Source organism: Mus caroli, chromosome 2 (genome assembly GCF_900094665.2).
Source record: "Mus caroli chromosome 2, CAROLI_EIJ_v1.1, whole genome shotgun sequence".
NCBI lineage: Eukaryota > Metazoa > Chordata > Mammalia > Rodentia > Muridae > Mus > Mus caroli.
The window spans coordinates 33,547,802-33,563,299 of NC_034571.1; the positions used below are offsets into that span (position 1 = coordinate 33,547,802).

Consider the following 15,498-nt stretch of genomic DNA (forward strand, 5'->3'; position numbering starts at 1 on the left):
CTTCTATCAGCAATCCCATATCACAATGGCACCCATCTTTACAAAGAAATTTTCACAAATCTTGACCTGTTGCATGGCTATAGCTACAAACCAATTTCTCTCTTCCCCTTTTAAGGGCCCAATTTTTTATACTTTTGAATGACTCTTTCCTCCTTTCATGTTCCTCTAAAATCCACCCCCAATCAACTTGTAGCCACAGTACTTCTACAAACAGGTCTGGTCATGATTCCCTAGAATTTGCATTATGTTTAGTGCTATAAATGATTGAATTCTCTTAGTTGACATTTTAACAGCAGGTGACAGAATAGAGTGTTCCTAACTTGTCTCACTTTTAATCCCTTGGTATCATCCTTCCATCCACGATACTAGTCAGTCACTCTATTCTCTCCCAACTTTATAAGTTATTCTACTGTCTTATCTTTAAAACCTCTGAGTTGGGCTGGAGAGATGGCTCAGTGGTTAAGAGCACTGACTGTTCTTCCAAAGGTCCTGAGTTCAAATCCCAGCAACCACATGGTGGTTCACGACCATCTGTAATGAGATCTGACAACTGCGTCTCAAGACAGCTACAGTATACTTAGTTATAATAATAGATCTTAAAAAAAAAACTGAGTCAGTGGTTCTCAACCTTCCTAATGCTTTTACCGTTTAATATAGTTGGTGACCCCAACCACAAAATTAATTTGTTGCTATTTTTAAGTGTAATTTTGATACTGTTATGAATCATAATGTAAATATTTGATATGCAGGATATCTAAAATGCTTAACCCCAAAGGAGTCATGACCCATAGGTATCTCAGAACTCAGCAGCTACACTCCTGAAAATGCCATTTGTACACTAAAGACTCCAAAATTTTTATCAACCCAAGTTTCAGGCTCCAAGACAAGCACATAACCAGAAAAGCCTGGATGCCTACCTAGTATCAATTCTACAAACACAACAAGAGTTCATTTCTAGGCTAGGTCTCTCATCCTCCTCCCCTCCTCTTCCTCTTCCTCCTCCTTTTCTTCTTCCTCTTCCTCTTCTTCCTCCTCCTCCTTTCTTTCTCCTTCTACTTCTTGGTGACAGCTACTCAACAACTCCATCCCTCTAACTGCTCAGGACAAAAACAAAGAAATCATCCCTAACTTCTCTCTTCCTCCCACATCCCACATCTGATCCATCCAAAAAAAAAAAAAAAAAAAAAATCCTTTCATGTTTACCTTCTGGCTGTCTAATATCTGAGCAATCCCATCTTCTACCACCAAATCCCTCATGTGAACTATACTATTGGTTCCAACCTGTCTTAAGTCCCCACACAGTATTTGTTCTGAACACGGAGTTTCTTTTTTTAAAATCTCAAATTAGGCTATGGCATGTCTCTGCTTAAAACTTTCTAATAGCTGCTTCCTATGTCAGAGTAAACACTTGTTAATAATAAAGGCTATCAATCTCCAGTAGTCTGACTCCCCATTTTTGCCTCCTCACTATCCTGACTTGCTGTGTTACATCCACACTGGAATCTCTGCTTACGGTTCCTACCCTCAGACCTCTATCTTTGTAGTATTTTATCCTTCATAACCATGTAATTCCATCCCCCATCATCTCAGGAATTTGCTCAAATGCACATTATCATAAACCCAATTCCTTAACAGTCTATAGACAATAGAATCGCCCTTCAACATATATCTGCTGTATTAGTCTCAAACAGATATATCATTGGTACATGAAAACTTTATTGTTTACCTGTTTTCTACGCTATTAAGAGTTCCTGGCACAAAGGAAAAATTAGAATTTCTCAAAGTATTTTCTTATACAGCACTGTATTTAATGACCACAAAAGTACTGAAAAGTTGTAGGAAGAAAGAATAATTAGCATAAATATATTTTATAATATGAAAGCACAGATACACAAACATGTTCAATGGCCTTTCTACAACTACAATGTAGCTGGTACTGGCAGTCATCCATGCAGTCAATGTCTCTAGAATCCTGAGTTCATATCAAATGTTTCCAGGGGTGTATGAAAAAGCAGGTGTGCATTTAATTTTGCATAATAATCTGTAAAAGCTCAACTTGACATCTTTTTCTTTAAACTATGCCTAAGCATGAAACAGCAACTGAACTGTGTAATCCATACCATCTGTTTATTCTGTTTATTCTCACTAAAAGGCTGTGAGATTATCTTTAGAATTTACAGATCTTGTGAAAATTCTGACCAAAAGAAAAAGAGGAGTATAAGTCAAAAAACAGTTAAGTGCTACAGTATTACCTGTCCCCTGCACTTGATGAATCACACTTATCCCAGAAGGGTAAACCAACCCCTGGTAAACAAGCCAACAGTATTAATTCTTAAATAATCTTCTGCTGGTATTCTGCAGAACAGCATGACCAACTATCTGAATAAACACAAATATTTCTCTTAATTAGGCAGCTTTGCAAAACTGACTCAAGAACCTGCAATCTAGCTCTCAACACCCAATAAGGCTAAATTAGCAATTTAAAAGAAAAATTGTTTTGTTTGCACCTTGACAAAAGTAAAAAAGGTTTCATTATACAAAAGTGCTAAATATTAAAAATTATCATTAGTGGGAGGCAGAGACAGGTGGATTGATGAGTTCGAGGCCAGCATGGTCTACAAATTGAGTTCCAGGACAGCCAAGGCTACACAGAGAAATCCTGTCTCAAAAAAAAACAAAAAAAAAAACAAAAACAAAAACAAAAAACAATATATATATCATTAAACCATTCAATAATACATCTTAACTTCCAGCTCTTGTCAGTATTCACTCCCCTTTCCAGCACTGCTCACAAGGTTAAAAGCTATGTCTCAAAAAAACAAAAACAAAAACAAAAAAACCACACAAAACAACAACAAACATACTTAATTTAAATGTAATTCTTGCTTATCAGTCCTGATGCTTCAATGGCTTTATACTATTTCCCTTGAAATAAAATTTTAACAGCAATCTTTATGTTTCTTACTTATGACAGAAGTTTGATTAGCATCCTCAGGTTTTATATATTTCATGCAGTTTTAAACAGTTCCTTTGGATAACATTTCTAAATCCGGCAACTAAAATAATTGCTTTAATTAATAATTTTTCCTATGTCAACTTTAAAGCCTCCTTCCATGATACACTGCTTCATCACAGATTCAATAGTAACTTCTTCCCTCTCTTTTTACTAAGTATTCTTAACCTAAAATGTTTTCTTCATTATTATCTACAAAATGAATTAACTGAAATGTGAACTAGAAATGATAATTATGCAATTTTAAAATGCCAATGTGAGCTAGAAAGATGGCTCAGAGGTTAAGAGTACTGGCTGATATTGAAAAAGACCTGAATTCAAATCCTAACACCTATATGGCAGTTCATAACTGTCTGTAACTCCAGTTCTAGGGAATATAACACCTTCACACAGACACACAGGCAGACAAAACACGATACACATAAAATAAAAATAAATTATTTTTTTAAAAGATTCCAATGTGGTATGGAAAGACTCTAAACAAATCACATCATTATTTACAGTTAATACAATTTCATGGTATTACACTCCCAGTTAGGTACAAAGATGAAAATAAAATTTGGTTAAAAATATGTATCCTATATACATTCTGCTGGTGACCAGAATTGTGATTTCCCATGTTGTAGGCACTGGAATGAATATTAACAAGCATTTAATTACAATAACAATATTATGTAGAACACTGTTTACCATTTACTTGGCATTATTGTAAACACAATGCACACATTAATCTTTACACAATTAATGAGGACTTTTAATTATAATTCACAGACCCAAACTTGGAGATTTTTATAGGATAGTGGGATTTAAAGAGATGGACCAGTGGTTTTAAGAGCACTAGCTGCTCTTCCAGAGGACCTAAATTCAGTTCTCATAATCCTATCAGGCAGCTCACAATTATCTGTAATTCTAGCTCCAGAGGATCTGATACCCTCTTCTGGTTCCATAGGTACCAGTTTACTAAAAAAAAAATATATATATATATATATATATACACACACACACACACATAAAACTAAACCTAGAAAAGGGGGTGGGGGGAGAACAGGAGGAAAGAGAAGAAAAGAAAAGACAAGACAAGAAGAGGCAAGACAAGACAAGAAGATGAGACAACGGGCATGGTGGCGCATGCCTTTAATCCCAGCACTTGGGAGGCAAAGGCAGGCGAATTTCTGAGTTCAAGGCCAGCCTGGTCTACAGAGTGAGTTCTAGGATAGCCAGGGCTACACAGAGAAACCCTGTCTCGAAAAAAACAAAACAAAACAAAGAAGATGAGACAAGTCAAGTCAAGACAAGACAAATTATCGACAACAGCCAAGTGTGTTGAAACATAACCACATATAACCCCAAAACCTGTGAGGCTGAGACATGGTTGCTAGTTCTTAGTCAAAACTCCCAAATAAGTTTTTTTTAAAAATTACCCATAATGTAAATAAGAAAGTGGCAAAGCCATAATTTGAAAGTTCTGTTGGAGAGAGTTCAGCATTTAAGAGTACCTCCTACTCTTGCAAAGGAACCAAGTTCAGTTCTCAGCACCCATGTTGGGCAGTTCACAATGCCTTATAATGTCAACTCCAGGGAAATTCAATACCCTCTTCTGGTCTCCATGAGCACCTATCCACATGCCACATTTGTCCACAAGTACACTTACAGAGATTCACATAAAAAAAAAAAAAAAAAACCTTTAAAATTCTTTGATTTTTATTTTTAATTATGTATATGTAGGTAGAAAAGTATATGCATTTGAATGCAGACACCTGAAAAGGCCAGGAACATCAGATCCCTCTGGATCTGGAGTTACAGGTTGTTAGCCATCTAGCGTGAGTGCTAAGAAACAAACTCAGGTCCTCTACAAGAGTAACACTCGCTCTTAACAGCTCATCTCACTCTAAATAGGTCATCTCTGCAGACCCCTAAATAAACCTTTTTTTTTTTTTTTTTTTTAATGTTCTGTTAAACTGAGTGGTGTTGGGAAGCAAAGGCAGGCAGATCTTGAGGCCAGCATGGTCTACAGAACAAGTGTCAGGACAGTCAGGACTACAAAGAGAACCTGTGTTTAAAAAAAAAAAAAAAAAAAAGAAGAAGTTTTGATCTATATACCTATACCAGACTCCATTTCCAAACAACTCTTGAAGAACTCCCTACTCCATTAACCACAGAGATCCAAAGTTCTTCCCTAGAAAGCATTACTGCAGACAATCTTACTTTTGGTACAGTATTTATAAACCAGTTATACCGAAGCAAAATTTTCCTTTCAACCTCTCAACTCTCATCACTCTATCATGTCATCTACTTCTGACTAAAACAGCTTCTAAATTTTAATCTCAAACTTGGGGATTCAAAGCAAATCCTATCACATTTACAAAGTCTCTAGTAAGTCCAAATATAAAATCTTTGCACCATCTTTCCTATAGAATCTACAACTATTTTAGCTATTAATAATATCCTTCCTTATATTCCAACAGCATGCTTTTCTCCAATCTATAAATTGAGAACCATAAGTAAATGTCAAAATATAGAATCCAACTCAGTGCATTAATATGAGATCAATAAATATCAGTAAGTACAGTTTGATTTTTGATAGAGCTGGATTTTAATCTACTATCTTCTAGTTGTTTGATAGTAGCACGTAAAGCTGAGTTTCAATCCTTATTTATAACAAAATTAAATGTACATTTCATGAGATTATTTAAAATATGGTTTTCTAAAAATTGCCTTCAAATATGGGATCTTTGAGCACTCTCAATAGTGAAGCCAGAAAACAGAAGAATGGTATTTTCAGTGCACTTAACATGAATATAGGGGTTGGAGAGATAGCTCAGGAGTTAATACTTGCTGATAACTGCAGGGGACATGGGTTCAGTTCCCAGCACCAACATCAACAGTTCACAACTGCCTATAAATCCAATTTCAAAGGATCTAACTTTTGGCCTCCATGGCATTTGCATACATATGGTCCATATACAAATAAGCAGGCATGCATACATATACACAAAGTTATTATGAGCCTTTAATCCCAGTACTGGAGAGGCAGAGGCAGGCAGAACTGAGTTTAAGCCAGCCTAATCTACAGAGCAAGTTCCAGGACAGTCCTCAGAGTTACACAGAAAAACCCTGTCTCAAAAAAAATACTTTTTAAATTTATATATAATATGTTACATATATTATATAAATGGAAATGGAAAAAAGGAAGGCAGCTAGGTGTGGTAGCTTTCTTGAATTGGGACAGGAGAATCAGAAGGTCAAGATCAACCTCAACTAAGTACATATTTAGTTGAGGCCAGCTTAGGTTACATGAGACTGTCTCAAAAATGAGACAGAGACAGAGACAGAGACAGAGACAGAGACAGAGACAGAGACAGAGACAGAGACAGAGACAGAGAAAGAGAAAGAGAAAGAGAAAGAGAAAGAGAAAGAGAAAGAGAAAGAGAAAGAGAAAGAGAAAGAGAAAGAGAAAGGAGAAAAAGAGAAGAGAGGAGATGGGAGGGGGGTCTTCAGGAATTAAGACCAAAAAAGGAGGAACTCAGAACTGCTATGTTTCTGAATAAATTCAAACATTAAGTTTTAATATTACTGCATGTCTAACATTTAAACCTTTCTCTATGTTAATGTTGAATATATAATCAATTATACAACTAAAATAGGCTATAAGTTAAGAGGGCAAATTACTATATAATCTATGCATTGTCCAAATTTTAAATGGCACATCATATCAATTAATATCCAAATAAAGTCAAAATATAAAACTGTATTTTTTTAGGAAAACAACCTTAAAAACTTCCAAAGAAACTAAGGAGAAACCACATCTCCCCACCCAACAACCGGGGTGGTGGTGGTGGTGGTGGAGGAGGAGGAGGGTGTTACACTATCCATCCTTTCAAACTAGGAAGTTGTAACTTTTAAAGTTCAAAAGGTAAAAATTTAGTGGGATTAAGTGTCTAATCCAAGTTGTGCAGCGAGTAGACAAGGTCAAGACATGAAATCAGGTCTTCTTATTTCTAAAATATGTATTTCAATGATATCAAGTTTATTCTTGAAGGAAAACAAAATAATCAAGTGACAAAAAAATTTAAGCCGGGTGGTGGTGGCGCACGCCTTTAATCCCAGCACTTGGGAGGCAGAGGCAGGTGGATTTCTGAGTTCGAGGCCAGCCTGGTCTACAAAGTGAGTTCCAGGACAGCCAGAGCTATACAGAGAAACCCTGTCTCGAGAAAAAAGAAAAAAAAAAAAATTTAAAAACATAGAATGTTGATGAGCATTTAGGTTAGAAGAAAAAAAAGACATCAAAAGGAGTTAAACTGAGTAACATTTTGGGTCTTCAGTCTTTCTGTCCTGCCTCTTTTGGGTCAGATCATCTCCTCCCATGCGGACTGTGTAGCTGTGACCTACATAAAATGTGCCACAGTAAGAGGTGTCTCCTTCTACAACTCCAATGAGTTCTTCTTCCCTGAATCCCTATTCCTCTGCCTGTGTCCTATATACTGCCACCTAAGTCTCCTTGGGCAGCAGCAAATGAAAATAGTAACATGTTACACCCTCAGTAATCATTTGTGTATAACAAGTTTCATCTCCATAGACCTTTGCTTCCCCATATATAAAATGAGAAGCTGAATTAAATAACTTTAGAAGATAGTTCATACTCTTATTACTAATAGTTTTTTTTCAATTTACTTTTTATTTTCAATTTTTCAATCTTTCAGAAAAATGTAAATATTACCATACCACTTGTACACATATTTCACTTAGCTTCACTAAGAGCTATTTTAATATTTGCCTGTAGTAACCTTTATAAATGAGCTCCTATATCCCTCAGACACAAACCACTAGTAGCTTTGATTTTAACAAAGAGATAAACCAGACCATTATTGGTCATAATCCACAAAACACACTCCTAAAAAACATATTTTCAAATGCCTTAATCCAAATGCTGAAATCTCATAACACCAAAATCTGATGTTTAAAATCCTAAAAGTCAGCCAGGCGTGGTGGCACACTCCTTTAATCCCAGCACTCGGAAGGCCTCTGCAGGCAGATTTCTGAGTTCGAGGCCAGCCTGGTCTACAAAGTGAGTTCCAGGACAGCCAGGGCTATACGGAGAAACTCTGTCCAAAAAAAAAAAAAAAATCCTAGAAGTCAAAATGACAAAATACAAGCTCAAACAAAACCAGAAAGCCAACTTCTCGAAAGCCCCAATTCTTGTATTCAAAAAGGCTTTTAAATACATGGACCAGTAAAATGGTTCCTCAGGTAAAAGTGATTATCACTGAGTTCAATACCCAGAACCCACATGGTAGATGGAGAAACTACCACAATTTGTCCACTGATCTCTACATACACGCACACACACACTCACATACACTTTACAACACCACTGGTAGTGATAAGCAGGAAAAAACTTATATGACTTTAATTTTGGATATTACTGAATTTATTTAGAGGCCAATGAGATGACCTAGGGCCTAAATTCTATTCCTTAGGTGGAAAGAGGACTGAATCCTGCAAGTGGTCTCCTGACTTCCATATGTGGGTTGTGGCATATATATCAATGTGTGCTCTCTGGCACACAAAGGAAATACAAAAAAACTAAATATAACGTTAACAAAATGTTAAATGTATTTTACAAAAGACAGTTCAGAAAGAGGACAGTAGGGAAGTAAAACTAGCATTTCTATGCTAAATTGGAAGCACCTAATAAATTAAGAGATTATTTCCACTAGTCACAACTGCCTCTGCAATTTGTGGTGAATACTTTAGGTCATATCTGAATCCCTAATCATAATGAAGCAGAGCCAAAATCCAGATAGTGACTAAAAAGCTAATTCAAGCCGGGTGTGGTGGCGCACGCCTTTGATCCCAGTACTCGGGAGGCAGAGGCAGGTGGATTTCTGAGTTCGAGGCCAGCCTGGTCTACAAAGTGAGTTCCAGGAAAGCCAGAGCTACACAGAAAAACCCTGTCTCGAGAAACCAAAAAAAAAAAAAAAAAAGCTAATTCAAGTACAGCATAATAGCACAGGGCTGAGAAGGTAGGAGGAAGAGAAGTTGGACAGTATAGCAAAGCAAGGTCTCAGAAAATAAGCTGATGGGACAGCTCAGCAAAACTGTTACAATTTAGTAAACATTTTCAAACATTTTGAAGGTGGTAAGGCCACAGGATTTCCTAAATGATTGGATATAGGATGTAAGAAGAATATGTTTAACCCCATAACCATGGGTTATTGAACCAAACAACTAGTGGATAGCACTGCCTTCATCACAACAATGATAAGACCCATGAGTAGAGTGTATTTTTAATGGAAATCTGAACCCGAAAGGTCACACATTGCCTATGGGACTATAAAATTTTGCGATCATTTTTTGGAAAAGACTGATTTGCAACCATGCTCCATTCTAAATGTATATTAGACACCCTAGTGATTAGGCAGTTGAATACATGACTTTGAATAAACATTCTCCAACTGAATTATCTCAGCAAGAGATCCTAACTTATAAGCCAAGGTAAATGCAGTTTTTGAAAATGGTACTTGAAGACATACAAGTCTAGATGTCCTCAATAAGCTTTGAAGTTTTAAGATGAAAAAAGAAACATGTGAAACAACAAAGGAAAAATAAACTGATAAGGACTTGTCAATAAAATAAGAAGTAGAAAGAAGACAGAAGGTAGACAACACACCATCCTGAAAGCCAAGAGTACTTAAGGAGGTATGAGAGTACTCAACTGCCAACTGCTGCTTTCACATCAAACCAAATGACTGAAAACTGACTACTAAATGTAGGCATGCTGGCGTTACTCATGACCTTGTCTAGGGCACTTTCAGTTTAAAAGCAGAAAAGCCCTGATACAAATGGGCTTAAGAACATGGAGAAACTCTTAAGTAGTCATATAAGGACAACAGAACCACAAAATCATGCAATCATTTCTGCAAAACAGATTAAATAAAGTTCTTGGAAACAGCAAATATAAATTGCTAAGTATAGACTCATACACATTTTTAAAAGATGTTCAAAAAATTGTTGGATGGTATAGTACATGCCTTTAATCCCAACACTCAGGAGGCAAAGGTAGGTGCACCTGAATTCAAGGTTAGTATGGTCTACAGAGTAAGTTCCTGGACAGCCAGGGCTATACAGAGAAACCCTGTCTCGAAAAACAAACAAAAAAAAAAAAAAAAAAAAGGAAGAAAGAAAGAAAGAGAAAAAAAATTAAAGCTTAAAATAATAAAATTAAACAAACTATTTTTCATAATAGCCAAAACATGAAATTAAGTCTAATGTCATCAACTAATGAACAGATAAGCAAAACATGGTATATCTATATAATGGAGTATTATTACCTGGTCATAAAAAAAAATAACAAAGAGTTGACAACATGTATGTAATATGAATGAGCCTGAAAACCTCTAAGGTTTGAATGTAAAATGTCCCTCATAGGATCACAGTTTGAACACCTGGTCATCGCTGATAGTTCTGCTTGGGAAGGTTCTAGAGCCTTTAGGAAGTAAAGTCTTGCTTGAAGAAATGAGTCAATGGAGGCAAGACCTTAAAAGTTTTATATTCTTGTCTCACTTTCTGTTTACTCTGCTTCCTGAGTATGGATATAATGTGTGAGACCTGACAACTTCTTGCTACCCTGCCATCTACTCTATCTATGATGGACTATACCAACATGAAACTGTAAGCCAAAACTAATCCTTTCCTTCTTTAGTACAAGAACATTAAACAAAAACAAAATTAGGCAAAAAAAAAAAAAAAACCCAGACACAAAGTCCATGTATTACATGATTTCACTTATTTAAAATGTCCAAAACAGGTAAATCCTATAGATGTGGCACGTCAATCAGTGATTTCCAGAGTCTGGAGAGGAAACAGTCAAACTGCTCAGGGCTTTATAGGGGTGATAAAAAAATATTCTAGAATCAGTGGTAATGAATGTACAAGGATGAAATATACTAAGGCACCGAATCATACCCTAGAATTTTATATTATATGGTGTCTTAGTCATTTTATTACAAAAGAGGGCAAAGAGCTGTGTGTGATGGTGCACTCCTGTAATCTCAGCACTTGGGAAGCAGAAGACTCTTGACTTAGAAGCCAGCCTCAAGTACATAGCAAGCTCCAGGTCAGCCCAGGCTACTTAATAAGACCCTGTGTTGAAAGAAAGAGGAAAAAAAGGGGATGGAGAGAGACAGAGAAAGAAATGGTAGAAAATGGTAGCTTAAATGTCAGTTGGTTAAAGTGAAGTCAACCATGGGTTTTTTCTTTGTTTTGATTTTTAGAGTACACTGTCGCTATCTTCAGACACACCAGAAGAGGGCATCAGATCCCATTACAGATGGTTGTGAGTCACCATGTAGTTACTGGGAACTGAACTCAGGACCTCTGGAAGAGTGGCCAGTGCTCTTAACCACTGAGCCATCTCTCTAGCCCCAGAGGTCAATTGTCTTTACATGAGAAAAATTACCTTTTATGTAGATAAACTCTGTCTGGAGAAAAAAACAAAAACAAAATTTGGCGATGCAAGAAAATTGAGTAAGGAGATTCCTATACCACTATCCTGAATAGTTAGAAAGGGGATAACACGTAGTACACAAGAGCTTCATTTAATAAAAGCCCAGGTAGTTCTATGGTTAAGAAGAATGAAAGTGGGGCTGCTCCTTCCAGAGGTCCATCTATAAAGGGTTCTGCCCTTCTTCTGGTGTGTAGGAGTACAAGCAGACAGAGAAATTCAACATTTAAAAAAAAAAAAAAAAAAAAAAAAAAAAAAAAAAAGGAAAAAAAAATCAGTATATAGTACTTTATTGTCTTTAGTAAAATGGGAACACGGTTCAATGGAAGTGATAGTGTTACTTTTAAAATGAAAAAAGAAAAACAAGTCCATTGTGGTGCATAGCTTTTCCCCATAGAGAAGAGAGAGGCAAGATGATCTTAAGCTAAAGGCCAGCATGAGTTATAACTTAGGCAGGCGGAGGTGGCAGCTCCCAGGGACCAGCCTCACAATACAGAAAGGTGGTGCACAGAGAAATATGCAAGAACAAAACTTTTGGCTTTATCATAAAATAACTCCTGAATGGTACACATTGGTTGCTGGTGTTTCTAGCAATGATTCTGTCCACTGGACATGTTCTGACCAAGGAGGCGGGTCTGAGAACGTAGCTGAAGCTCAAAATAGGAAAGCTGGAGGCAAGGAAGAGCCTTGAATCAATCTTGAGGTGGGACGTTGACTCTAAGATGTCCTTGAGCAGTGGAGCCTGCGGAGGGAAAGGAGTGGATGCAAACCCGGTTGAGACATACGACAGTGGGGATGAATGGGACATTGGAGTAGGGAATCTCTCATCACTGACCTGGACAAGGATCTGGAAAAGGACCAGCAGAAACTAGAAATGTCAGGCTCCAAGGAGGTGGGGATACCAGCTCCCAATGCTTTGATCACACTACCAGACAACATCAAGTTTGTCAGCCAAGTGACAAGGGAAGGAAGGTCCTCAAGGAAAGAAAGGCAAATCAAAATCCAAAAGGAGTAACAGTAACAAAGCCACTAGCAAGCCCACTCCAGGGACTTCCTTGTTCTCTCCAAGTGAGGAAGCAGCAAACAAGAAAGAGGTACAGGGTCACTCAGGTGATGGTACCAATGCAGGAAGCCTGGTTGCTGCTGTTGCTCCCAAGGGCTCAGAGAAGGCTGCTAAGGCATCACGCAGTGTAGCTGGCTCCAAAAAGGAAAAGAACAGCTCATCTAAGAGCAAGGAAGAAGTGAAGGCGTGGGGACTTGTTCAGAAAAGGATCCTGGGGACCTCCAGTCAGTTCCCTTGGGAGGACGGGGTAGTCAGTATGATGGAAGTGCAGGGATGGACACAGGAACCATGGAGCCACTTGGGAGTATAGCAGCGCTCAATCCTTCAGGAACTAAGAGAGGAAAGGAAGAATGAGTGCCGGCCACTAAAGAAAGTCAAGTCTAAAAAGACTAAATCTCCACCACAGCAGCCCTGCCACTGCACCTGATAGTGCCAGTGGTCAATAATGATACCTCACCTCCCTGTGAGCAGATCATGGTCCATACCAGGATAGAGCGACGTGGCTCTACCCACAGAGTGCCTGAGTGCTTAGGCCCGTGAGCCTGAAATCAGCTTCAACCTTGTAGGCATCATGTGGCAGGAAACAGAAGAAGCTAAGTCCATCCTGCTCAATTACCTCTGCTGAAGAGTCCCTAAAGGCTTAGTGGTATAAATATTGCCACCAAAAAATGGGAATACTGCCAAGCATCTGTAAGAATATTCATTGGCCCCCTCCTCTTGGCCATACTCACACAAAGGCTGTGAATGGTGACATATTTTTTAGTGCTCTTAAGATTCCTAGAGACGATTTGTTTGTTTGTTGTAGTTCTGGAGATTGCAGGTCGGCCTTGTTTACATCCTTAGTTCTAGTGCCAACTTTTTAAATTATTTCCTTTTTAGCTGGTATACAGTCACTTAATAAGTGCTTGCTGTGTCATTTAAACTATATCTGTACTCTCTATACTCTCTCCTTTATGTTTTGTATTGGGGATTCAGATGACAGGTGGAATTTTCAATTAGACTTTAAGAGAAACTAATAAAAAGGTGTTTGAGGAAATCAAAGAGAAAAAAAAAGGATTATTGAGGAAGGACTGAGCCAATCAGGGTCTACCTCACAGAAATACAGACATTAATTAAAATGGAAAGCTGGTATATCTGTGTGGCTGAAAAATGTTAAGATGAAAATAAAGGCGGTGAGAACAGTCACACATTTTTACTGGAAAGAAAAAGCAAGCAAATCCTCAAAAAGAATAGATCTATCATGGGTGGGCAGAGTGAAATGGTTTAAGAAAACACAATATTAAAGGCCTTTGGACTGTTGCTTTAGTTTTACCTAAGCCTCTTCAAATTCATGCCTCTGGCATCTGTAAGCAAGACCTCTATTTCTATTATTCACAGCTAGAAGTTCCAAATGGAATTGCACCAAACCTTCTTTACTATGTCTCTTTCCTACTAGCACAAAGAAGGCAGACAGTATCTTACTCATTCATGTCTTCATCTGCAGGACTAGCAGACCTTTAGAAACATCAGGTGCTTAATGATCACCATTAAGTACTACTAAGACATTACTAAGAACTGTGCATTTTCCATATAAATTTTTACAAAAATGTATAAAAATGTACTGTTCTTTAATTGAAAGAATGATGAAATGAGGAGCTGGAGAGGTGGCTCAGTGGATAAGAGCACTTGTTACTCTTGCAGAGGACCCAGGTTCTGTTTCTGGGACTCACATGGCCATTTACAACCACAGGCAACTCCAGTTTCAGGGGATATGCCACATTCTTCAAACCTCCACAAGCACTAGGCACATGTGTAACAAATATACATCCAGGCAAATATATTTAGAAATACAGATTTGCCTGAGTGTACAGATATTCGTTACACATAAAATAAATCTAAAACAGAAAACAAGAATTATGAAATGCTATGAGAAATAAAATTGTTTTGTTTTTTAAAACAGTGCTTCTCTGTGTAGCCCTGGATTTTCTGAAACTAGTTCTATATACTAGACTGGCCTCAAACTCAGAAACCCACCTGTTTCTGCCTCCTGAGTACTGAGATTCACCACTGCCAGCCAAAATTAATTTTTAAACTCATCAAAATAGATGAATATACACTATAACTCTTAGTCTTATAGAAAGACTATAAACAGAATATAAAATAGAATGTAAAAAGAAATAGACTCAGCCAGGAGTGGTGGCACACGCCTTTAATTCCAACATTCAGGCAGAGGCAGGCAAATCTCAGTGAGTTCAAGGCCAACCTGGTCTACAAAGCAAGTCCAGGATAGTCAGAGCTATTATGCAGAGAAACCCTATCTCAAAAAATAAAAAATTAATTAAAAAAAGAAAAGACTGATAGGAAATGTGATATAAATAAAAGGAAAAATTAGCACTATAATTGATGTATTGATTGTAGAGTATATATAATTATTTCAGCTTTTTGAATGGCTAATATTTTCATAACAAAATCAGGGAGAATTGTAACAGTAATACACTGACTTGTACAGAAACAATTTATATATAAATACATGCACTCTGGCTAACAGATTATATATGTGGCCCTCACTCTTACAATGAAAATCCGAAAGAAATTCAACTAGCATAGTTAAGTAGCTTCTTTTCTTTGGGCAGTAGGTTCCACTTTTCTCATTTAGTTGCTTCTTTTAAAGTGACACTATGAAACAGTCATGATTTGTGTCTTAGGGTATCTATTACTGCACAAACATCATGACCAAGAAGCACTTGGGGGCAGGGGGCGGGGGGAGTTTACTCTTCCACATTGCTGTTCATTACCAAAGGAAGTCAGGATTGGAACTCAAGCAGGTCAAGAAGCAGGAGCTGATGCAGAGGCCATGGAGGGATGTTCCTTACTGGCTTGCTTCCTCTGGCTTGCTCAGCCTGCTCTCTCATAGAACCAAGATTACCAGCCCAGAGATGG

At 37.5% G+C, this 15,498-nt stretch overlaps 1 protein-coding gene across 5 annotated transcripts in view; it reads right to left on the reverse strand.

Moving 5' to 3' along the window:
• The window catches only part of Strbp (spermatid perinuclear RNA binding protein), a 122,844-nt gene that overhangs the window by 79,977 nt on the left and 27,369 nt on the right, over positions 1-15,498 (reverse strand). Inside the window, exon 1 of one of the 5 annotated variants that reach the window (XM_029474578.1) lies at positions 2,253-2,325. The exons of the other annotated variants lie outside the window; for them this stretch is intronic. The gene's annotated coding sequence lies outside the window, so the exon portion shown is untranslated. Of the gene's footprint in view, positions 1-2,252; positions 2,326-15,498 lie in introns of those variants that run through there. 5 annotated transcript variants of the gene reach the window in all.